The sequence below is a fragment of the Globicephala melas genome, chromosome X (genome assembly GCF_963455315.2).
Source record: "Globicephala melas chromosome X, mGloMel1.2, whole genome shotgun sequence".
In the NCBI taxonomy this organism is placed as follows: domain Eukaryota; kingdom Metazoa; phylum Chordata; class Mammalia; order Artiodactyla; family Delphinidae; genus Globicephala; species Globicephala melas.
Window position 1 is genome coordinate 88244993 of NC_083335.1, and position 26397 is coordinate 88271389.

The window sequence follows — 26397 nt, forward strand, 5'->3', positions numbered from 1 at the left end:
CTCTCCCCTTGTCATTTTCTGATGTGTGCCACAGTTTTTTCCATGATGTTTGGCTGGAATACAGTGGTTATTGTCCAAAAGTTCTCTGTCTTGCTAGGTTTCCCCTTTCCTGGTCCTTTGTCTAGGAAGAGCAAGATTTTATAGGGACTTTTTTTGTCTGTGCCTGCTGGCATTTCTGGGTTGGCAACTTCTGTACCACCCAGTCTGAGATAGATAAGGCAAAAAGAATACCCAAGGAACTCACTACTGTGTCATTCTTTGGGTCCTGAGGTTCCTAACTGGCTTGCCTTCTTCTCTCCCCCTTTCAAAATCTTATGTTTGTTTTATGTACAGTATCCAGTGTTTTTAGCTATACTGTGTGGGAGAAATAGGAAGAAGTGTGTCTACTCTTTTCTTTTCAGGACTAGAAGTCTCTATTCAACAATTTTTTTAAATTTCTCTTAACTTTTATTTATTTATTTATTTTTATTAGAGTATAATTGCTTTACAATGTTGTGTTACTTTGTGCTGTACAGCAAAGTGAATCAGCTATATGTATACATATATCCCCTCCCTCTTGAGCCTCCCTCCCACCCCCCCATCCCACCCCTCTAGGTAACAATTTTTAATATGCAACATTTTCATTGTTATTCGGTTTAAGAACTTTATTTTTCTTATGATTTTTTCTTTTACCAGTCAGTTATTTATATTGTGTTCTAAATTTCCAAATATATAGGATGTACTTTTTTGGTTATTTTACTGAACCTATTTGCCTGTGGGTGAGAAAGTTGCTTAAATAAATTTTTTTTTAAATAAATGCTTCAGTTTTTCACTTGTAAATGGAGATAATAATAGTTTTATTCTCATAGGGTTGTGAAGATTAAATGAATTTGTCCATGAACTTTCCTAAGAAATCATAGGTATATTCCCTTCACCATTTTTTCTTGATCCTTTTTTTTTTTTTTGGCTGCTCTGTGTGGCATGCAGAATCTTAGTTCCCCTACCAGGGATCGAACCTGTGCTCCCTGCAGTGGAAGCACAGAATCCTAACCACTCAACTGCCAGGGAATTCCCTCATTTTTTTAAATGAAAGTTTATTGAAATATAATTGCTATACCATGTAAATCATTATTTAAAGTGTATAATTCAATAGTTTTTTAGCATATTTACAAAACTACGCAAACATCACTACAATCAATTTTAGAATACTTTCATCTTCCCTCAGCAAAACTCATTAGCAGTCACTCCCCTTCCCTCCCCTCCCACCCCTCATCTAGACTTAGGCAGTCATGAATCTATTTTATGTTGCTATATAGTTGCCTATTCTAGACATTTTACATAAACAGAACCATACAATATGTAGTCTTTTGTGACTACCTTCTTTTGCTTAGCATGCTGTAGCATGCATGTATCAGTATTTCTTTTTTTATTGCCAAATAATCTTCTATTGTATGACTCTAACACATTTTACTTATCCTTTCATCAGTTGATAGACATTTGGATTGTTTCCACTTGTGGGCTATTATGAATAATATGTGTGGATATATGTTTTCATTTCTCTTGGGTATATTCCTAGGAGTGGAATTACCGAGTCTTTATTAACTTTAATAAAGTTAAATATTTAACTTTTTGAGAAACTGGCAAACTTTTCCATAGCAGCTACACAATTTTACATTCACACCACTTACATATGAGGGTTCCAGTTGCTCCACATCCTCTCCAACACTTATTACTATCTGTCTTTTTTTATTAGAGCCATCCTAGTGGGTATGAAATGTGATCTCATTTTGGTTTTGATTTGTATTTCTCTAATGGCTAATAATGTTGCATATCTTCATGTACTTAATGGCCATTTGATATTTTCTTTGGAGGAATGTTTATTGAAATCCTTTACCACTTAAAAATTGGGGCCTTCGCGGAACGGCTAGGCCCGTGAGCCATGGCCGCTGAGCCTGCGTGTCCGGAGCCTGTGCTCCGCAATGGGAGAGGCCACAACAGTGAGAAGCCCGCATACCACAAAAAAAAAAAAAATTGGGGCCTATTTTTGTTGCCATTAAATTATGAGTTCTTTGTCTATCCTGAATACAAATTCCTTATCAGAGGTATGATTTGCAGATGTTGCCTCCCGTTCTGTTCCGTTAATTTTTCACTTTGTTGAGAGTGTCCTTTGATGCACAAGTTTTAGATTTTGATGAAGTTTCACTTGTCTATTTTTCCTTTTGGTGTTTTTGTTTTTGATGTCATGTCTAAAACTCTTTTGCCAAATCCAAGGTCATGAGAGACGTATGTTTTCATCTAAGAGTTTTATAGGTTTTAGCTATTAACTTTAGGCCTAAGATCCATTTTGAGTTAATTTTTACATATAGTTAGAGGTAGGGATGCAACATAATTCTTTCGCATGAGTATATTCAGTTGTTTCAGGACCATTTATTGAAAAGACTATTATTTCCCATGTCAAAAATCAATTGACTATAAATGTGACTGTTTATTTCTGGACTCTTATTCCATTGATCTATCCTTATACCAGTACCACACTGTCTTGATTACTGTAGCTTTGTGGTAAGTATTGAATTTGGGAAGTTTCATTCCTCCAACTTTGGTCTTCTTTTGAAGGCTTGTTATGGCTATTTTGCATCTGTTGAGTTCCCATATGAATTTTAGGATCAGTTTGTCAGTTTCTGCAAAGAAGTCAGTTGGAATTTTGATGTGGGTTGCACTGAATCCGTAGATCAATTTGCAGGACTATTTTGATCTTAACAATATTAAGTCTTCTGATTCATAAACACAGGATGTCTTTTAATTTATTTAAATAATCTTTAATTCCTTTCAATGATGTTTTGTAGTTTTCGGTGTACAAGCTATGCCCTTCCTTTGTTAGATATATTCCTAAGTATTTTGTTCTTTTTGATGCTATTGTGTAAGATGTGCTCTTGAACCAGAAGGGTGAGGGCCGTAGCCTAAGAATGGCAGACCAAGAGCTGGAAGGAGTCAAAGTACGCTACACAGTTGAGTACCCAAAGAGTTTTGTTTCATCTACCCAGACAATTATGTAAGAGAAAAATAAACTTTTATCTTGTGCAAATATATGTTATTTTTGGGTGATCTATCACTCACAGATGAACTCATTTTAATAACTCTAACCCATGATGTTAATCATTTATTTATTCACTCATTCAACGGTTACCTGTTGAACATATAAAATGTCATAACATTGTACTAGGCCCTGAATGAGATGAAAAAGACATGTAAATCCCAGCTATTTAAGAACCTCTCAATGATACATACACTCCAATAAAATGTTTTGGGTAATGACAAAGTGCCGTTTGTCCACTGAAGTGAATAACACAGACCATGCTTGCCTCAAGTCAGAAAAGACAGGGACGAGAGGGTGTGAAGAGAAGAGATCCCCTAGGACTGGAGTCTTAGAGGAAGATTTGAGGGAGGAGTCTTGAGCTGGAAGAGGCAGTGGAATTTCAACAAACAGAAGAGGCAGATGACTGAGCATTTCAGATGGAATGTTGGGTGAGAGGGAGCAATGTTAACAAAGCCCGGAAATGGGAGTGAGGATGGCAGAAAAACTGAAGGGACAGTGGGGAAAGGGGGCAAGGACCCAATGAGAGAACCATGAACACCCAACTGAGCAGTCTGTGGGCAAGGTGAGGATCCTCCAGTGGTTTGAACTAGACAGGTTTGACTGAGTGGCATATCAAGGGTAGAGTAGAGGGGGCATCGGGCCCTGAGTGCAAGCAATAGGAGGGTGCGTTGTCTATAGGAAACTTAAAAACAGTATTAAAGTGGCCTAGAATTTGGTCTGCTTTCTATTTTTCGCCTTGTACTGACAATTCTAAATAATGTCAGTGTTAAAATACTCCTCCTTTCCATAATCTTTTGTCAGTCTAGGGCAGTACTGTCCAAAAGAAATATAATGCAAGCCACATATGTTATTTAAAATTTCCCCGTATTTACATTAAAAAGTAAAAATAAGTAGGTGAAGTTAATGTTAATAATATACTTTATTTAACACAATATGTTCAAAGTATTAAATATTATATATCCAAAATATTCAACATGTAATCAATATAAAAATTATTAAATATTTTGTATAACTTTTTTCACACTAAGAGTGTATTTTCCACTTACAGCGCATCTCAGTTTGGACTAACTGCACTGCAAATGTTCAGTAGTCCCATGTGGCTAATGGCTAGTATTGGACATGTTCAAGGTCTAAACTAAAGCTTTGCATTGTAATAATAAGTTAAAAGCTCCAAATTAGCACAATGTCATTATTTATCATTTCATAAACATTGTGTTCTACATGTAAGTCAGCTTGGAGGACTCCCAGTTATATAGTCAGTCCCTAAAACATGTGGATTCAGGTATATGTGTTTGTTTGGAAAGTAAGTTTTTGTTTTAGGGTTTTTTTCCCTACTTAATAACATTTTTTAGAAAAAATAAAGTTACATGAGGAGAAATACAAACTTTAACAATAATTATCGGTTAACAGAACAATTAAGTATATGAGACTAAGCTTATCCAGGTGTATCTAGCATGTATAATTGTCATCTTTATATTCATATAAAGAACTAGTGTTTTAATTTGTTGTTCCTTTTGATCTGGCTTGGTATTCTATTTTATTGATTTCTGTTCTTCCTTTTTAAAATTCTTTCCTTCTACTTGTGTCATTTCTAACTTCTTATGTTACTTTTTAGCCTTTCACCTTGTCTTTTTCCCCCCAGCTTTATTGAGATATAATTGACATATTGCGTAAGTTTAAGGTATATAATGTGTTGATTTGATACACTCATATATTGTAAAATGATTAGCAGCAGAGCATTAGCTAACACCTCCATCCTGTCACATAATTACTATTTCTTTTTTATGGTGAGAACATTTAAATTTTAGTCTCTTAGCCACATTCAAGTATATGATACAGTATCATTAGCTATAATCACCATGCTGTTCCTTAGATCCTCAGAATTTGTTAATCTAATAACGGGAAGTTTGTACTCTTTGACCAATAGCTCTTCATTCCTCTCACCCCCCAACCCCTGACAACAACCATTCTACTCTCTGGTTATATAAGTTTGGCCTTTTTGAATTCCACATATAAGTGATATCATACAGTATTTGTTTTTCTTCTGTCTGATGGGAGAATAAGTTTGTAATGGTTCATAATTATTAGAGCTCTTTATAAAATTCACCATCACAAGTGTAGGTTACTGGTTTTACCAGAGAACATTTCTTTATACATTCCTCCTCTCCACCCCGCACATATCCCACATAAACAATACTGTGACCTCCACCCACATACTTTAAAGTCACTCAAATCACGGGCGGTGTCCGAGTTAGCACAGAAAAGTTTTTGTCATTGCCCTCTAAAACAAAATGTCCACAGTCTCTGAGAACATTACTCTTGGTGAACCCACCCTATCCACTGTAACTGTGACAACACTCACTCATACCTAAGCAGAAGACTTAATCAGAGCAAAGGAATGCACTACAGAAAAAGTATAGTGTCAACTCAAATGTCTTCAAGTAAATAATTCTAGCCTAGAGAATGCTTGTACTGAAGCTAAGAAAATGAGAAATAAATTAGGCCATTTGTCAATTCTGTGACTTGGAAGACAAATACCATTTTGTGAATCAGAAGTTTGATATAAGGCATTCTAATTATGTGAGCTTGGATATTTTAAAGGACAAATCTTTTGGCTTAAAATCAAAGTGTATATAATAAAAACCTGCTATAACATGGTTAGTTTATGGGATGGATGTCACTCTTATCCAGTTTCTGTATTAATATGGAGAAGGTCTTGCTGTATGACTGAATAAGCATGCATACCCTCTGGAGCATACAGAGTGAAGCCCATATGCTTCCCTGGGGAATTTCCTTTCCATCCATGAACTGTTTCTTGGCTCTCAATAGAGTCTTCATTTTGTTCATGTATGTATATGACTTTATTAGTTTCACTTTTTTCCATTTAGTTATCTTGCACCATCATTTATTGTAGTATTGTATGTCTATCTCGCGTGTCATTTATTACAGTCTCTAACTTACTGACCTTTATATACATCCTTCTTTCTCAAAATTGCTGAAACCATAAAAAGCATCAAAATGTAGGTACTCAACATCACACCATAAATCTTTATTTTTTAATTCCTAGGCAGATAGAATTCCAAATTATTTTAGATGACAGTTTGGTATCTGAAATGATTAATCTACCCATTCTTTACACGTAGCTATTTGTATGAAACATTGTCTTTGAATAGACAAGTTATCAGTAGGTGCAAACTTTAATGCATGAAGAACTCATTGCAACAGGACTCCCTTCTTTGGATCTATGATCTTATGATCTTTCAGATACCACTCTCCTCATCCAGAAAAAAATTGTTCACTTGCAATAGGCCCTTGGGCATAACACAGCATTTACAATGTATAGAGTGTGCATTTCATGTTTTTTTTCATGTATTTCCTTTGGTTAAAAACTAATATGCAATCTACAACATCCAAATAAATGATTTAACATATTTTATACAACACATGTTCAAGTAATTGATTTTCTCATGGAAATGTCATACCATTTAACTCATAGTTATGAGCCAAATATTTGTGCAGTAGTTTGTAATGAATATATGCATCATCACAGATTGCCTGGTTTTCTTTGTACTCAAATATAATTTAAAGGGACAGAAGGACTTGACATTTTTTAATGCTTGATGCATATTAGGCTCTCAATAACTCCTTGTTGGATGAATAAACACATGACTGACCAGTTTGGCAGATCTGATCAAATCCTGTGAGTTTAGGGTTTTGGTTAGTCTTATTGGAGCCTTATTATTATATTACTAACACAATTGACTGTGTATGATATGTTTTGAAAATACTTGGTTGCCCGAGTGCAGCAAAAATAATTATGGTTATATGTGAACAAAAGCTGATGTAAAAACTAATTTATATGCACCAAGTAAGGAACACCTATATCAGTCAGATTATTTCAGTGGCAGGTAACAAAAATAAGGCTCAAACTGGCTTAAAAATACAGAAATCTATTACCATGCCCAAAGGTAATGCAAGCTTCAGGCACTGTTCTTTCAATTCTCTTGGCTCTGCTTTCCTTCATGTGTTTCTTTTGTCTTCAATCTAACTTCCCTCATGGTTGCAAAGTGGCTGCCAGTGCCAGCAGCACCTGGGACAATGTGCTTTCTTGCTCACATTCAGTGGGAGAATGCAAGAAAGCATCTTCCTCAACCATGTCCTAAAAGTCCTTTCCTACAGTGTGATTGGGTGGGCTAAAGTCATGTGACCACAATTGCTTGGGGAATGCCATGCACTGATTACCCTTAAGGCTAAGTTTCTGAACCAATCAGTGGTAAGAATGGTGGGATTGCCTTGAATAGGTGAGACTAATCAAGACCTATTCCTGGAGCTGAGGAAAGAGTCAGTTTATCCTGAGTCAACTGGGCTTTGGGGAAGTGAGGAGGATGCTTGAACAGAATTGGGTTCTGTTAGGAAGGAAGAAGGGGGAAATGGATACTGTGTATGCAAATAACTGTTTATTCCAGCACGACTCTTCTTTAAAAATTTTGTCATTATTATTTTTTTCTTTCTTTAAAGTTTCTTTATTAAACACTTGATTTTTCTACAGCAGTTTTAGGATCAGAGCAAAACTGAGAGGAAGGTACAGAGATTTCCCTTATACCAAATGCCCCCACTTGTGTATAGTCTCCTCCATTGTCAACATCCCCCACCAGAGTGGTGCATTTGTTACAACTGATGAGCCTACATTGACACATCATTATCGCCCAAAGTCCATAGTTTACATTAGAGTTCATTCTTGTTGTACATTCTATGCCTTTGGACAAGTGTATAATATAATGACATGTATCCATCATTATAGTATCATACAGAATAGTTTCACTGCCCTAATAGTACTCTGTGCTCCACCTATTCATCTCTCCTTCCATCTTAACCCCTGCAACACCACTCTTCCTCAAAAGAGGAATTGAACTAGTCAATCAAGGAGAAGTATTCCCATATTGCCACAAAAATGAGAATTGATTCTCTCCTAAAGATACATTCATCAGTGAATTAAGAAAATGAGGACAGAATGGGAAAATGTAGTCTGTCCTTCCCAAGTTTTTATTCTTTTTTTTTTAAAGGAGTTTTGCCTTTTTTTTAATTTAATTTAATTAATTAATTAATTAATTTATGGCCGTGTTGGGTCTTCGTTTCTGTGCTAGGGCTTTCTCTAGTTGCGGCAAGCAGGGCCACTCCTCATTGCGGTGCGTGGGCCTCTCACTATCGCCGTCTCCCTTGTTGTGGAGCACAAGCTCCAGACGCATAGGCTCAGTAGTTGTGGCTCACGGGCCCAGTTGCTCCGCGGCATGTGGGAATCCTCCCAGACCAGGGCTCGAACCCGTGTCCCCTGCACTGGCAGGCAGACTCTCAACCACTGCGCCACCAGGGAAGCCCTATTCTTTTTTTTTTAATTCACTTTCCCCTCGATTGGTACCTATCAAGACCCCATCATGCTTTAGTTCTTTTTACCTGCTGCTTATTCTCTTACTTTCTCTTTTCAAGAGTGATCAGCTTCTTTGTATCATCTCTGAAAAAAATAAGTCTAAGAATCACCAAGATAACCTCATTATCACTTCTTAAAGGTTTTTCACTTTCTTCATTTAAACTGATCTGCAAAAAAAAGACCTACCATCCCCATCAGTGCTTATTGAAAATCATGTGGCTTATCACTTGCATTCTGTAAGGATCTCAGCTTTCTCACAGTCATTTAACTTTTTCTGAAATTACTTGGATAGAAAACCCTGTGGCGACAGCTTGGATATCATGATTGCCCATATCTGGTTTAAGAGGCAAAGAAGTGGGTCATCAGCCCACAGAAGAGCAAGCTTACAGGGCTCTGGCCACTTGGAAAAACGGACAAAAACCAAATGAGAGGTTTGCTGAACCAAACACAGGGACCTTGCGAAGAAAACAAAGCAGACTTCCTGGATCCATTCACTTTCTGTGCAACCCAGTGTAAACTCTGAGGTGACCATACTAAAGAAACAGGTACAGCCTGTAGTTTTCTGGAAGAATTATTGCCTTTTCTTTAAAGCCCCAGTTTACATAAACATCAGAATCAAACATTAGGGAAAGCAAAATCTCTTATATGGAAAGTAGGGGAGTGCTAGTGACTTAAAAAAATTTTTTTAAACTGCTCCATCATATTCCATGCATATGCTGTATAAAACATTTCCTATGAGAAATGGGGCCATTCTTATGTATGATTTCACTTCTTGTCTTTTTTTTTTTTTTTGGAGTGGGCAGGGTGGGGGCTGGCATGCCATTCAGCCTGCAGGATTTCAGTTCCCTGACCAGGGACTGAACCCAGGCCACAGCAGTGAAAGCCCGGAATCCTAACTACTACGCCACCAGGGAACTCCCTTAGGATTTATTTTCTTAACTTTTGTATGTAACATACAACAGTGTTCATTATATTTATCATGTGGTACATTAAATCCTAAGTACTTACTTATCTTATAACTGGAAGTTTGTACTTTTTGACTACCTTCATCCAGTTGCCCCTCCCCGCAGCCTCCACCTGGTAACCACAAATCTGAACTCTTTTTCTGCGACTTTTTTTGTTTGTTTGAAGTATAATTGACCTTCAACACTGTGATAGTTCCTGGCACACAACCTAGTGATTCAATATTTTTATACATTTCAAGATGATCACCAGGATAAGTCTAGTTACCATCCATCACCACACAAAGATATTACATTATAATTGACTATACTCCCTATGCTATACATTTCATCCCCATGACTCATTTATTTTGTATTGGAAGTTTGTACTTCTTTTTTTTTTTTTAACATCTTTATTGGGGTATAATTGCTTTACAATGGTGTGTTAGTTTCTGCTTTATAACAAAGTGAATCAGTTATACATATACATATGTTCCCATATCTCTTCCCTCTTGCATCTCCCTCCCTCACATCCTCCCTATCCCACCCCTCCAGGCAGTCACAAAGCACTGAGCTGATCTCCCTGTGCTATGCGGCTGCTTCCCACTAGCTATCTACCTTACGTTTGGTAGTGTATATATGTCCATGCCTCTCTCTCACTTCATGCCAGCTTACCCTTCCCCCTCCCCATATCCTCAAGTCTGTTCTCTAGTAGGTCTGTGTCTTCATTCCTGTCTTACCCCTAGGTTCTTCATGACATTTTTTTTTCTTAAATTCCATATATATGTGTTAGTATTCGGTATTTCTCTCTCTCTTTCTGACTTACTTCACTCTGTATGACAGACTCTAGGTCTATCCACCTCATTACAAATAGCTCAATTTCGTTTCTTTTTATGGCTGAGTAATATTCCATTGTATATATGTGCCACATCTTCTTTATCCATTCATCCGATGATGGACACTTAGGTTGTTTCCATCTCTGGGCTATTGTAAATAGAGCTGCAATGAACATTTTGGTACATGACTCTTTTTGAATTATGGTTTTCTCAGGGTATATGCCCAGTAGTGGGATTGCTGGGTCATATGGTAGTTCTATTTGTAGTTTTTTGAAGAACCTCCATACTGTTCTCCAGAGTGGCTGTATCAGTTCACATTCCCACCAGCAGTTCAAGTGTTCCCTTTTCTCCACACCCTCTCCAGCATTTATTGTTTCTAGATTTTTTGATGATAGCCATTCTGACTGGTGTGAGATGATATCTCATTGTAGTTTTGATTTGCATTTCTCTAATGATTAGTGATGTTAAGCATTCTTTCATGTGTTTGTTGGCAGTCTGTATATCTTCTTTGGAGGAATGTCTATTTAGGTCTTCTGCCCATTTTTAGATTGGGTTGTTTGTTTTTTTGTTATTGAGCTGCATGAGCTGCTTGTAAATTTTGGAAATGGAAGTTTGTACTTCTTAATAGCTCTCATTTATTTCACTCAGCCCCAACTTTCTCCCTTTTGGCAACCACCCGTTCTCTGTATCTATTACTCTGTTTCTGTTTTGTTATGTTTGTTCCCTTGTTTTGTTCTTTAGATTCCATGTATAAGTGAGATCATATAGTATTTGTATTTCTCTGTCTGACTTATTTCACTTAGCATAATACCCTCTAGGTCCATCCAAGTTGTTGCAAATGGCAAGATTTCATTCTTTTTTTATGGCTGAATAACATTCCATTGTACATATACACACCATATCTTCTTTCCTATTCATCTATTGATGATCTCTTAAGTTTGAATGCATTCTAACAACCCTGCATTTTTACTTCCTCCCCCCAACAATGAACATTTTTGGTGTCCTATTTCACATTGCTTTGTTTTGAGTATCCCTTAACTACTTATTGTGGATATAGGTGATTTTAGTACTTTTGTCTTTTAACCTTCCTACTAGCTTTATATGTGGTTGATCTACCAACTTTACTGTATATTGCCTCTACCAATGAGACTTTTCCTTTCATAATCTTCATATTTCTATTTGTGACCTTTTCTGCTTAGAGAAGTTCCTTTAACATTTTTTGTAAAGCTGGTTTAGTGCTCCTGAGCTTTTTAGCTTTTTCTTGTCTGTAAAACTCTTTATCTGTCCTTCAAATCTGAATAAAAGCCTTGCCAGGTAGAGTATTCTTGGTGGTAGCTTTTTTCCTTTCATTACTTTAAATATATTGTGCAACTCCCTTCTGGAATGCAGAGTTTCAGCTGACAATCTTATGGGGGTTCCCTTTTACATAACTAGTTGCTTTTCCCTTGCTGCTTTTAAGATTCTCTAATTTTTGCCATTTTAATTATAATGTGTCTTGGTGTGGACCTCTTTGGGTTGATCTTGTTTGGGACTCTCTGTGCTTCCTGGATCTAGATTTTTTTCTTTCTTTCTTTCTTCTTTTTTTTCTTTTTTTTTGGCTGCACTGTACTGCTTGTGGAATCTCAGTTCCCCAGCCAGGGACTGAACTCAGGCCATGGCAGTGAAAGCCTGGAATCCTAACCACGAGGCCACCAGGGAACTCCCTGGATCTGGATTTTTATTCTTTTCCCAGGTTAGGGAAATTTTCAGCTATTATCTCTTCAAACAAACTCTCTGCCCCATTATCTCTCTCTTCTCCTTCTGGGACCCCTGTAATATGAATGTTAGTATGCTTCATGTTGTACTAGAGGTCTCTTAAACTGTTCTCATTTTTAAAAATTCTTTTTTCTTTTTTCTGCTCAGCTTAGGTGATTTCCACTACTCTGTCTTCCACTTCACCAATCTGTTCCTTTGTATCATCTAATCTACTGTTGATTCCTTCTAGAGTATTTTTTATTTCAGATTTTGCACTCTTCAGCTCCATTTGGTTCTTCTTTATATTTTCTAACTGTTAAACTTCTCACTGTGTTCACCCATTTTTTTTTCCTGAGTTCACTAAGCACTTTCATAATTATTACCTTGAACTCTTTATAAGGTAGATTGATTATCTCCATTGTGCTTTGTTTTTCTTTTGGGGTTTTATCTTGTTCCTTTGGAACATATTCCTTTGTCCCTTCATTTTGCCTAATTCTTTGTTTCTTTGTATGTATTAGGTTGGTCAGTTACATTTCCTGATCTTGGAGAAGAGGCCTTATGCAGGACACATCCTATGGGTCCCAGCAGCACACCAGAGCTATATGATCTAGCAGTGCCTCCTATGTGGGCTAAGGGGCCCTTCCTGTTGATGTGGGACTGAATACTGTGTATGTGCTGGTATGTGGGGCTGGGTGGCTGCCAGGCTCTGCCTTGTGCAGAGGCTGCCATCTGCTGGTGGGTGGGGCTGGGGCCTGGGCAGCTGGTTGCAGGCCTGGGAGGGGTCCCAGACTGGTGTTAACTGGTTAGCCCTGGCGGAACTAAGCTAGAGGGAGGATTCCAAAATGGCACTTGTAAGCACCAGTGTCTTCATGGTAGAATGAGCTCCCAAAATGGCTGCCACCAGTGTCTGCATCTCCAGGGGGAGTCCCAGTTGCCTTCTGCCTCTCTGAGAGGCTCTCCAAGATCAGGAAGTGGGTCTGACCCAGGCTTCTTTAAAATTACTGCCTCTGCACTGGGTCTCAGAGTGTGTGAGATTTTGCAGGTGCCCTTTAAGAGCAGAGTCTCTGATTCCTACAACCCTCCAGCTCTCCCACAGGCAAATCCCACTGGCTTTCAAAGTCAGACGTCCTGGAGGACTTGTCTTCCTTGTGCGGGACCCCCAGGCTGGGGAGTCTGATGTGGGACTTGGACCCCACTCCTTGGGGAGAACCTCTGCAATTGTGATTATCCTCCTGTTTGTGGGTCACTTGGAGGTATGTATCTTGACTACACTGCATCTCTGCTCCTCTTACCCATCTCGTTGTTGTTCTTTCTTTATATCTTTAGTTGTGGAAAATACTCTCTGCTAGTCTTCATGTTATTCTCATAGATAGTTGTTCTGTAAATAGTTGTAATTTCGTTGTGCCCGTGGAAGCGTGTGAGCTCAGGGTCTTCATACACTCACATTTTGGCCACTCTTTGGGTATGGGATCATAAAAATCATTTTTAAATAGTCACGTTATAAGTCATACTATGTAAGTACCACAATTAATCATCTCCTTTTTTAATTCTTTAAAACATTTCTTTTAAAATTGAGATATAATTTGCAGACTGTAAAATGCACAGATCTAAAGCATACAGTTTGATGAGTTTTGACAAATGCGAACACACTCTAATCAAGATAAAGAATATTTCTATCAGCCGTAAAAGTGCCCTCTTGTCTCCTCCTATTCAATTCCCTATCTCTCCACAACCACTGCTCTGATTTCTATCACCATATCTTCATTTTGCCTATTCTTGAACGTCATATAAGTGGAATTATACAGTATATACCTCATTATGCCTGACTTCTTTATTGCTCAACAGTTACCTTTTTAAAATTTATTTTTAATAGAAGTATACTTGATTTACAATGTTGTGCTAGTTTCTGGTATGTAGCAAAGTGATTCAGTTATATATATATATTTTCATATTCTTTTGCATTATTGTTTATTACAGGATATTGACTATAGTTCCCTGTGCTACACAAGGAACTCGTTGTTTATCCATTATATATGTAATAGTTTTCATCTGCTAGTCCCAAATTCCCAATCCATCCCTCTCCCACCCCCTTCCCCCTTGGCAACCACAAGTCTGTTCTCTGTGTCTGTGAGTCTGCTTCTGTTTCATAAGTAAGATCATTTGTGTCATAATTTAGATTCCACATGTAAGTGATATCATATGGTATTTGTCTTTCACTTTCTCACTTACTTTACTTAGTATGATAATCTCCAGGTCTATCCATGTTGCTGCAAATGGCATTATTTCATTCTTTTTCATGGCTGAGTAGTATTCCACTGTATATATGTACCACATCTTCTTTATCCATTCATCTGCTGATGGACATTTAGGTTGTTTCTATGTCTTGGCTACTGTAAATAGTGTGGCTGTGAACATAGGGGTGCATGTATCTTTTTGAATTACAGTTTTGTGTGGATATATCACCAGGAGTGAGATTGCTAGGTCATAGGGCAACTTTATTTTTAGTTTTTTGAGGAACCGTCATACTGTTTTCCTTAATGGCTGCACCAATTTACATTTCCACCAACAGTGTAGGAGGCTTCCCTTTTCTCCACATTTGTTATTTGTAGACGTTTTAATCATGGCCATTGTGACCAACATGAGGTGGTGCCTCATTATAGCTTTGATTTGCATTTCTCTAAAGTTAACGATGTTGAGAATCTTTTCATGTACTTATTGGCCATCTGTATGTCTTATTGAAGAAATGTCTATTTAGGTCTTCTGGCCATTTTTTGATTGGGCTGGGTTTTTTTGTTTGTTTTTGTTTTTTGGCTCAACAATTATTTTGAAATTCACCCAAGATATCGTGTCTATCAGTAGTTCATTCTTTATTATTTTTAGTAATATTTCTTTGTATGGATATGTAACAATTTGTTTATTTGCCAGTTGATAGATATTTGGGCTGTTTCCCGTTTGGGTCTATTATGAATCATACTGCTTCGAACATTTTTTTTCAAGTCAATTTTAGAGGGGGTGAAAAGTGATAAGAAATGATAGCTAGGTCAATGATTCTTTTTTTTTTTTCTTTTTGTAGAGAAGGTACAGAGAAGCAGGGGATGCAGTTGAAAGACAGGGGATGGAAGGGTGGTAAAAATGAAGCAAATAGGGCTTTTGAGAAGGAAAATCCAAGGGGGAAATTAATTTAAAAAGAAAAAAGAGAAGAATGAAAATGGGCAAGGATAAGAAGAAGCAATCAATCAAATACTAAATGAGAAACCAAAAAAGCCTATAAAAATTAAAATAAGTAAAAAGAATTAGAACCACAAAACATATTTTTAATCATGTTCTTTGAGAACTCCTGGAATGAAGAGAAACAAACTTTTGAGTTTTCTCCGCATGGACTTCCACCCCTCACATATTCCTGATGCTCTAATGCTTTCTTTACATGAACATTTTCTACAAGCAACACTCTTTCCCTTGCTTGCCAGAGCAGAAGAGTGTGTTCAAAGTGGCTTTGATCAGGGCAGGGAGGAAGCCAGGAGGCTTTTAATTTAAAAATAAGTGCTGCCTTGTCTCCCATGTTTCCTTAATTGAGGCAGAAGCTGAATCTAGGACACAGCCTGGTGGGAGATTGGCTATGGCCCAGTCACGTGGGGATTGGATTCTGAGCGAGAATGGGATGGTGAGCAGTGGAAAGGCAGAATGGCGCAGATGTGTGTGAATGCGTGTGTGTGTGTGTGTGTGTGTGTGTGTATGTGTGTGTGTGTGAGAACAGTTACAGGGAAGTGTTCTCAACCGTTAGGCCTGTCAGATTAAGATGTCTGAATGGGCTATAAGGGAAAGAAGTAACTGAATCTGCATTAGCTGTATTATTTCATTTTGTAGACGTGGTGCAGAAGGATTTAAATGCCTTCACCTAGAGATGGAGGAAAACAAAGAAAGGCAAGAAGATCCAAGATGGCTGGAATTGTTTTTGTCTGAAAGAGACTCTGCAGGCCTGAGAGTTGAAAATTTCTTTTCTACTGTGATGTTGCTGACATTTTGACCTAGGATATTTCTTTTCTCCTGAAACCAGAAAATAGGCACAAAAATAATTATAAGAAATGACAGGCACGAAGGATGAGGAAATATATAAGGTATATTGAAGACATTGCTGGTGGAGTTTTATGGTGCTTTATGGCACTCTTACCCCTGGCCCCAACTTTCAAATGGGTTTGGAGTGAATTTGATGGATAAAAGCATGAAAGGAGGGAGAGAAATGGGCTATGGCTGTGATCTACAGCTATTGAAAGTTGTTAATGCAGAGGAGGATTTATTTGGTCTATAAATCCCAGAGGGACGTAACCATGAGAAATATGGTGTGGTTTACAAAATCTCTGATTGAAAAAGAGGAACAATTTCTTGATTGTGAGAACTACTGGAATATAAAATAAAACAAAATATTATATATTAACACACTTAAAGGAGTAAAAGTGCTATGCAAATTCAAAGCATGATTATTATTTAGCCCTTAAGGGAGCCGGTGGTAACTCCACCACTAAAATACACCAGAGCAATCCCAAAATACAGTCTCCAAAAACCCTGGGGACCAGATGAGACCACAGCATATGCTGGGGCCCCTTGGGAAAGTGAACTATTCTGTGTGCTTCCCCAAATTCCCAGAAGGTTACCCCTTCCATATGATGGGCTTTGTTGCTCCCCTGATATAAATGGCTGCTTCTGTTGAAAAATCTCAAGTGATGTATGTGGCTGAGGACCATCTGCTTGGTTTCAGGCAATGAGTTAGGGCAGACATTAACCTTTAAAGAAACTCGGTGAATTTTCATCTCTTAGGTGTTAAAGCATATTTCTTGCCCAAATCAGGCTGGAGGAGGGGGCATTTCCACATTCGGTGTTTGAGAGTAATTGGAACTGGGCATATGAGTGTGAAAAAGAGTTCTCTTTGGGAAGCCACTTTAAAACAGAAAGTACAGTTTTCTGTTCCATAGCATAGCCTGGGGATGGGAGTTGGGAGGCTCTCAGTGATAATAATCTCATCCACTTTCAAGTTCATCCTACATTCTGGGCCCTTTACACCCTATTATCTTCTTCAGTACAACAACCCTACGAGGAAGGATATTACAAGTGAGTAAACTGAGACTCCAAGATAGTATATAACTTGGCCAGAGTTACAGAATTAGGATATAGACAGCTCAGGATTAGAATCCAGTCCTATCTGACCCTGAAACCTGTTCTTGCTTCACCTCATCATAAGGCTGTGTGGGATAGTTGTTCCTTTCCTCCCTGCACTCCGTTTCAATGTCTGTGTTTTCATTTGGATTTTCCCAGAAGCAATTCTGAAACAAGGATTTGAATTCTGAAACAAGGATTTGGAGCAGGTAGTTTATTCTGAGGGTGATCCCAGGAGACACTGGGAGGGAAGTGGAGAAGGGAGACCGGGAAGAGAAGGCAACCAATAAATGGTCCATTATTGAGCAAGTTGCCACTGCAGGTGACTGGGGCTCGGTCCTGCAGGAGAACTTTGGAAAATGAGTTATCCTGCCTAGAAGGCAAGGAAGCTGGTGCATTTACATATCCTCCACCCCTGAGCATGAATTCCTGGCAGGCAAAGCTGGCTCTGGCGGCCAGAGAATGCCTTCAGCCCAAGAAATGAAGTGAAAAATGTGAGGGCAAGTGAGGTATAGACACCTGGGACCTCTCCGGTGCCCAGGGTGCTGGCTAACTTGGTGTTAGGCACTGAGCCTTAAATGGTGCTGATCTCTTGGCTCTGCAAGGGCTCAAGTATCCCCCTCTGCACCCCTATATGAGAGCGTCAGGGAATCCAGACACCATCTTGCCCAGGGGGAAGGCCAGTGTGTTGGACAAAGAGGGAACAATGGGGTTATTTTTCTTACCAGAGGAGTCTCTCTTAGACTCATGACTGCCCAGAAACCCAGCGATGTGCTCACCATCTGTAGACAGATACCAAAGTAAAATATATAACAGTTACTGGAGAGGATGGGGATATAACAGAGGATCTGCTGATTCTTCTAGATGCTGTGTTCCAGCTGTTTTTTTCTGGATGTTTCCCAACACTCTGCAAGGCTCTCCCAGGTCTCTTAGCAATTAGCATGTGTCATTAAAATCTTCTCTACAATTGTACTCTCCAATCTAAATTCTAGCTTCGAGTTTTGCCTGCTCTTTTCTTCCCTGAGCACATGAGTAGTTCAGAGGCCTGTGAAATAGACAAACCCCACAGAGAATTTGGTATTCCAAATCACACTGAATATTTTACCAAGAGGGTAAAACTTGAAAATGAATTCCGGAAAGGTTGTGCTCCTTTACATTGAAGTTCAAGCTTAGAGGTTGATAAACTGTTACTGTTAAATAGTTTGGTCAACACTTCTATTTTAGTAACAGAAAATTTGCCCTGAAAGGAGCCAAAGACGTGATGGCGCTCAATGGCAGGTGAGAACATCTGCCTGAAGCCATCAGAGCCACCTTTGAGACATAGACATAAGGGTACTTTCAGAGTAAACAAATTGCCTACATTTCTTGGACTGTTTAAAAAAAAATCTGAGGATTCTGCTATCTGAATATGCAAATTAAAATTAGCATTCTTTATGAGTAACATTGCATGACTTCTCAAAAATGAGAAGTTAAGGTGTGCCACTCAAAGATCGGATTTTCTTCCTAATAAAAATCCAAATTCTTGAGCATGTAGGGCATACTTGTTGAGTCAAACACTATATGGGACTAAGTTATACAACTGTAAATGAGGTGTCTTGGTGATTTCTTAAATTCTTCCAGAAGTTTTCAGTCATTTCCTCAGAGAACAAAGTCAATCCTTGGTCTGAAAATGGCAAAAAGTTCACATAAACAGGAAGTAGTTGAGGCCCTAGGAGATCTCTGATCCATGAAAATGATGGTTTTTTTACACTATATTCACTCCGCTGTGTATAATTTTATATAACAGAGATCATATTTTATGTATTGTCCTATAACTTGTATTCACTGAACAATACGTGGTAGATCTTACAACGTCAATCATGATCAACTGACATCTTGATGGCTACATAGTATTCCAGTTGGATCAGTGGAATGCTATAGACCGAATGTGTCTGTTGAAATTTAATCCCCAATGTGATAGTATTTGGAGGTGGGTTTTGGGGGAGATGATTAGGTCATGAGGGTGAAGTCCTCATGAATGAGATTAGTGCCCTTATAAAGAAACCCCAGAGAGCTCCCTGGTCCCTTCTGCAATGTAAGGACAAAGGGAGAACATGGCCATCTATAAACCAGGAAGGGGGTTCTCACCAGACACAATCTGCCAGCACCTTGATCTTGGACTTCCCAGCCTCCGGAACTGTGAGAAATAAATTTCTCTTATTTATAAGCCACTCATTCTATGGTATTCTCTTATATCAGCTCAACACAGACATTTATTTACATAACTGATCCTGTTGTGATAAACATTTTGGTTACGTTTGATTTTCCTGTATGATAAATAATATCTACCATAATTAAGGACTTACTATGTTCCAGGCATTGTTCTAAACATGCATATATAATAACTGATTTAATCCTCACAGCAAAACTTAGAAAGTAAATTTTATTATTATACCCATTATTGATGAGAAAACTGAGGTGAGAGAGGGAAGTATTGGGTTGGCCAAAAAGTTCATTTGGGGTTTTCCATAAGATGTTATGTTACTTTGCCCAAGATTGTCCAGGTAGTCAACAGCTATAGCGTCTACACTGGTTAGCAAACTGGACACCCATTCCCAACACTTTCTCCTTTGTCCACCTCCATCATTAGACAAGAAAAGCCCAATTCTGCTTTCCCAGCCTTCTTTGCAGCTAGGAGAGGCCAATGAGACATAAGCATAGGTTTGCTGGTTACTTCTAGCAAAGACCTTGTATGTCTTACCATCTCAAATACAGAAGAAATGATTTAAGGTTATGCAGCCATCTCACCATCTTTCAAGTGTAAGTGAAAGGTCAAGAGAATTGCCGAGATGCCAGATCTGACACTGTGAAGCCTGCAAACCAATGCCAGGAACTGCCTGTTTTTAGATTGTATATAATGTGAGAAAAATGAACTATTTCTTTAAACCCCTGCTGGTCTGCTTCTGTAACTTGCAGCCTAAAGCACTGCTAGCTGATACACTACTGGGGCAGGGATTTGGGCCATGCAGGCTGGGTCCAGAGCCCATATTCTTAATCTCTACACTACTGTGCACATTTGTGTATCTAAATCAGCTGGGACAAACATCTTTGCATGTACATATTACTTCTGCTGTTGTATTAAGGAAGAAAAGTTGACAGAGTTACTTGTCTGATTTTCTGTTTGTGTCTAAAATCCAACAGATAAAGGTTGGGGGAGGTGAGGCTCAACAGCAGCGCGCATGAGAATGATTGAAGTAATTTAGTATAAAGTACATCATTCCCTTGGGTCAGCTATGGGAAATGCTGAAAATGCTGACCTGACCTGAGATGTATTTAGAGAATTGTGATGTCTCCATGGAAGTGCAGTGTTTAGTTCTGACAACTCCAATTAAGAAATATCGTGATGACAATATGCTGAGTGAAAGAAACCTGACACAAAACAATGCCGTCTTGGAGCAGATCCTCTGAGAAGCAGATACCCAGGCAAGAGTAAGTGTGCGAGGACTTTATTAGGGGAAATGACTATGAGAGAAACGGAGAGACATCGGCAAGGCTGGGAGATCTGCCAATGGGCTGTAATGTTGGTTTGACCCAAGGGAAGGCGAGAGGGCAGGGAAGTGGGCGTGAGCATCCTAGACTGTCATGCAGTCTCTGGAAGGTTCAGCGAGGCTGGCAGGCTGTCCTCAAGCCAAAGTCAGCTGTCAGAAGTCTTGTTTCTTTCAGGAACCGGCCTGCCTTAGTGCCACGCCTGGATCAGTCACTGGCTGGGGCAGCCAGTGGGAGGCATGGCATCAGTGCAAATACCACGATGGATTTTGGAGCCCAGTAGCTGTGGCCCTTGGTCTGTGATGCTCCCTGGAGTTGCATGTCTGCAAGGCACATTCTTCCTCTTGCCTGCCATAAGTACATAATGTATGATCACATTTATGCCAAGTTCTACAACAAGCAGAACTAATCTATGGTAGAAGAAAATCAGAGTGGTTGTTTATTCTGGGGGCAAGGACTAAATGGGGAAGGGTATAAAGAAATTTTGTTTTATATCTTGATAGGGATTGGGGTTACACTGGAGTATGCATTTGTCAAAACTTAGTAAATGTATGCTAAAGTTTTGAGCATTTCATTGTATACAAAATTTATATCAAAAGAGAAAAGCCTGTAAATAAATTTTAAACTCCAGCTAATGATATGCTCTCTGAAGTATTTTTTGAGGGGGGGAGGTCTGCAATTTACTTTGGAATGCATCAAAAAGTAAAATGGAACTTCATACCCATTAGGATGGCTACTACAAGAAAATAAAAAATAACAAGGATTGACAAGGATGTGGAGAAATTGGAGCCATTGTACACTGTTGGTGGGAATGTAAAATGGTGCAGCCGCTATGGAAAACATTACATATGGCAGTTCCTCAAAAAAATTAAAAATAGAATTACCATATGATCCAGCAATCCCACTTCTGGGTCTATACCCCAAAGAACTGAAAGCAGTATCTTGAAGAGATATTTGTACATCCAGGTTCATAGCACCATTATTCACAATAGCCAAGAGGTGGAAGCAACCCAAATGTCCATGGATGGATGAACAGATAAACAAAATGTGGTATATACATACAATCGAATACTATTCAGCCTTAAAAGGGAAGGAATTAATGGGTGTTGAACTCCATGGTTGGTTGAATTCACAGATGTTGAACTATAGATCTGGAGGGTCAACTATAAGTTATACTCAGATTTTCAATGGCATGGAGGGTCGGTTCCCTAACCCCTGTGTTATTCAAGGGTCAACTGTACTTATTAAGTATAAGAAATAGTTCGATAGTAATTCTGTTTAAATATGGAATCAGGTAGTTCCTAGTCTTTGGCAGAGTTCAAGTATGTGTTGGTGAGGAGAGACAAACAGGACAATTGTCTGCTAGAAATCCGCAAAGCTAACTGGGACAGTGGCTCCCCCACCTCCCAAAGGAAGGTGATGTCACAATGGTATGCAAGTTCCCTAGTCAGCTGGCAGCCAGTTGCGGGGGGCTGTCTCTGTTAGGAAGGCCTTTCTTATGATCATAAGGGTGTCATAGTCACATGCTTGGTTAGATGCTCCCTGGGAGAGCAGCCGGAGCATGGGTCCCTCCCTAGAGCACAACCTGTGATGTATTTAGCAGTTTCTAGCCCAAATACACCACTTCATGGGATGGCAGGAGACAGAGGCACTGTGTGCTTTCTGTGGCTGATGTTCTGCTTGCAAGTTCTAGCCTGAATCACATAATGCTTGTGATGTTTGCCCAAGTCCTTTACTCAACACTTAGACAATCACCTTGTAAAAAATATCAGAGGGAATTTAGGCTCTGCTGGTCAGATAGTTGCATTAACGCACTTTTATTTCACTATGGTTCCCATGGCTTTAAATACCACCACAAACTGGTGTCTACCAAAATTATATCTTCAGTCCAGACCACTCTCCTTATCTCCAGGTTTATATCCCAAATTATATGTCTAATAGGCACCTTTTTAAAAATTGAAGTATAGTTGATTTACAATGTTGTGTTAGTTTCAGGTGTACAGCCAAGTGATTCAGTTATACATATATGCATATATATCTCTATCTATCTACCTACCTCTATCATGGATTATTTTTCAGATTCTTTTCCATTATAGTTTCTAATAGGCATCTTAAATGTTAAAGTGTCCATAACCGAGGTCCTGCTTCCATCTCCAACACCCCTCTTTCTGCTTCTCTTGTAGTTTTCCCCATCTCAGTTATTGGCTACTTTATCCTTTTGCATATCCATAATCTGAACATCTCACAAACCCACTGCCACCGTCATCTGTTGTCTGGTTGATTTAATATTTCTAACCTCTTCCCTTTTTTCCTCAGCCCTAGCAAGGGTAGCTGCTTCCTTCAGTTGCTACTCCGTGATAATTTAGAGTCCCTTTTTAACTTATCAGTTACTGACTTATAATATTATATTAGTCTTCAATGTTCAACATAGTGGTTTGATTTTTTTACATTATGAAATGATCTCCACAATAAGTCTAATTACCATCTGTTACAATACAAAGTTATTACAATATTATTGACTATATTCCCTATGCTGTATATTACATCCCTGTGACTTTTTATTTTATAACTGGAAGTTTGTACCTCTTAATTCCCTTTACCTCTTTTGCCCATTCCCCTACCCCGACCCCCTCTGGCCACCACAAGTTTGTTCTTTGTATTTATGAATTTGTTTCTGTTTTGTTTGTTCATTTGTTTTGTTTTTTAGATTCCACATAAAGTGATATCATACAGTATATGTCTTTTTTTGTCTGACATTTCACTTAGCATATACCCTCTAGGTCCATCCATATTGTCACAAATGGCAAAATTTCATCCTTTTTAAAGGCTGAGTAATATTCCACTGCGTGTGTGTGTGTGTGTGTGTGTGTGTGTGTGTGTGTGTGTGTGTATCTCAGTGTTCTTTATCCATTCGTCTTTTGATGGACACTTAGGTTGCTTCAATACTGTATATGGGTTATTGTAAACAATGTCACAATGAACGCTGGGGTGTGTATATGTTTTGAATTAGTGTTTTCATTTTGTTTGGACAAATACCCAGAAGTGTAGTTGCTGGATCATATGGTAGTTCTATTATTAATTTTCCGAGGACTCTCCATATTATTCTCCACAGTGGCTGCACCAGTTTACATTCCCACCAACAGTGCACAAGGGTTCCCTTTCCTCTGCATCCTTACCAACACTTGATATTTGTTGTGTTTTTGAAAACAGCCATTCTGACAGGTGTGAGGTGGTAGCTTGTTGTGGTTTTGATTTGTGTTTCCCTGATGATTAGTGATGTTGAGCATCTTATCATTGTCTGTTGGCCATCTGTATGTCTTCCTTGGAAAAATTTCTATTCAGATCCTCTGCCCATTTTTTAATGTGATTGACTATAACGTGCAGGTTTATTTCTGGGGTCTCTATTCCTTTCCATTGATCTATGTGTCTGCTTTTGTGTCAGTACAATATATATATGTCTATTTCAAACTGATAGTCGCTTAATTTCTAATGCATTCTAAAAGCACTACGTTTTAGCTTCTTCCCACCCATGTTTTGTGGTTTTCATGCCATATTTTACATATTTCAATTTTGTGTATCCCTTATATTATTATTGTAGCTATAGTTTAATACTTTTGTCCTTTAACCTTCATACCAGCTTTCTAAGTGGCTGATCTACTGCCTTTACTATATTTTTGCCTTTACCAGTGAGATTTTTTTTTTCATATATTTTCTTATTTCTATTTTTGGCCTTTTTTCCCCCTTTTTTGCGGGGGTGGGAGGGACCTTAGTTCCTCGACCACGGATCATACCTGGGCCCCAGCAGTGAAAGCGTGGAGTCCTAACCGCTGGACTTCAGGGAATTCCCATGGCCTTTTCTTTTCCACTTAAAGAAGATCCTTTAACATTTTTTGTAAGGTCAGTGTAGTGGTGACAAACTCTTTTAGTTTTTGCTTGTCTGGGGACTCTATGTCTGCTTCAACTCTGAATAATAATCTTGCCAGATACAGTATTCTTGGTTGTAAGATTTTTCTTTTCAGCACTTTAAATGTATCATGCCACTTCCTTTTGGCCTGCAAAGTTTCTGCTGAAAAATTAGCTGATAGTCTTATGGGGGTTCTCTTGTATGTGACATTGTTTTTCTCTTGCTGCCTTAAAATTCTCTTTTTAACTTTTCCATTTTAATTATATCTCTTGCTGTGTATCTCTTTGGGTTCATCTTGTTTGGGACTCTCTCTGCTTCCTGGACCTGGATGTCTGTTTTCTTCCCCAGGTTATCAGCTCAGGTTGATCCTTTCTTATATTTTTAAACTCTTTGTTGAAGTTCTCATTGTGTTCCTCCATACTTCTCCCGAGTTTAGTGAGCATCTTTAAGACCATTATTTTGAACTCTTTATCAGGTAAGTTACTTATAAGTTTCATTAGGGTTGTTTCCTTGGGTGTAATTCTTTCATTTGAAACATATTTCTCTGCCTCCTCATTTTGTTTGGCTTTATGTATTTGTTTCCATGAATTAGGTGAAACAGCTACTTCTCCCAGTCTTGAAGGCATGGTCTTGTGTAGAAGCATCCCCTGTGTAGACCGCATGTGGGTGGCTTTGGCTGTCTGGTTGGACATGGAACAGGCATAGGCTGAGGGATCCTGGGGAGTGCTGTGCTGGGGCCACCTTGGTGAGACAGCTGGAGCTGGAGTGGGCATGGGCAGAGGGGCCCAGGGTGTGCCACACCAGGGCTTCACTGGGGTGACAGATGTAACTGGTAAGGGCCAGGGTCCTGGGGCATGCTGTGGCGGCCTTGGCAGGCTGGCTAGTGCCTGGACTGTGTTCCCACCTGTGCTATCCAGGTGGAGGGGGGAATGCAAAAATTGGTACTCTCTGATACCTCCAACCCGGGAGAGAATTCCAGCAGTCTTTCTGTCCATTTGGAGATGCTCTAAGGTTAGTAAATGGATTTCCTTCTTGTATAGTCTAAGTGTCCTTTAAATCACTATTTTTTTGCTGTGCCCCAGGGTGGGCAGGTCTGCATGTGGGGCTCTCAGTGATATCCCTCTCTACTGCAGGTTGCTATGTTGGAGGTATCCCATAGATACTGTGTCTCCATCTCTCTCCTGTTTGTCTTTATGTGGTCCCTCTATTTCTTGTTGTGCTGAAGCTGTTCAATCAGCCCTCATTTCTTCCTCAGGAGGAATTGCTCTTCCTCTATATAGGTTTTTTGATAAGCTGACCCAGCAGGGTTCTTGCTAACACTGAACTAAGTGGGCCAAGGACAGAACCGAAGGTTGGGGCCTAGTTGAGAAGAGGACTCAGGGGAGCCTGACTCAAGTTTGGTTAAGGAGAGGGTCTTTGTCAGAAGTAGGCAAGGTTGACATGTTGGGGGTTACATACAACTTGGTACAATTTTCATATAGCTTCTCATGCCAAAAAGAAGGATAATCTATTATCTCTAATTTAAGTGCAACTAAATGCTTTAACTAGAATGAAGGTTTGCTTTAAGAAATGTGCTAAGTCTGTCTTTATGTGTAATTCAAATCTATGTCTAAGTGACTCATTCCTGGTGAAAACGGAGAGCAGCTATTGATGATGATGATGATGATGATGGTGTTTCCTGTGCTTGGAAGCTATTTTTAAAAATATCCCCAACTTCCATTTTTCTCTCTTCTTAGATAATTAGTCCCCATTTCTAAAGTTTAGTCCTTTCTTTAAAATCTTGGGCCTTTGAATTCTAGTAAAGTGTGTTG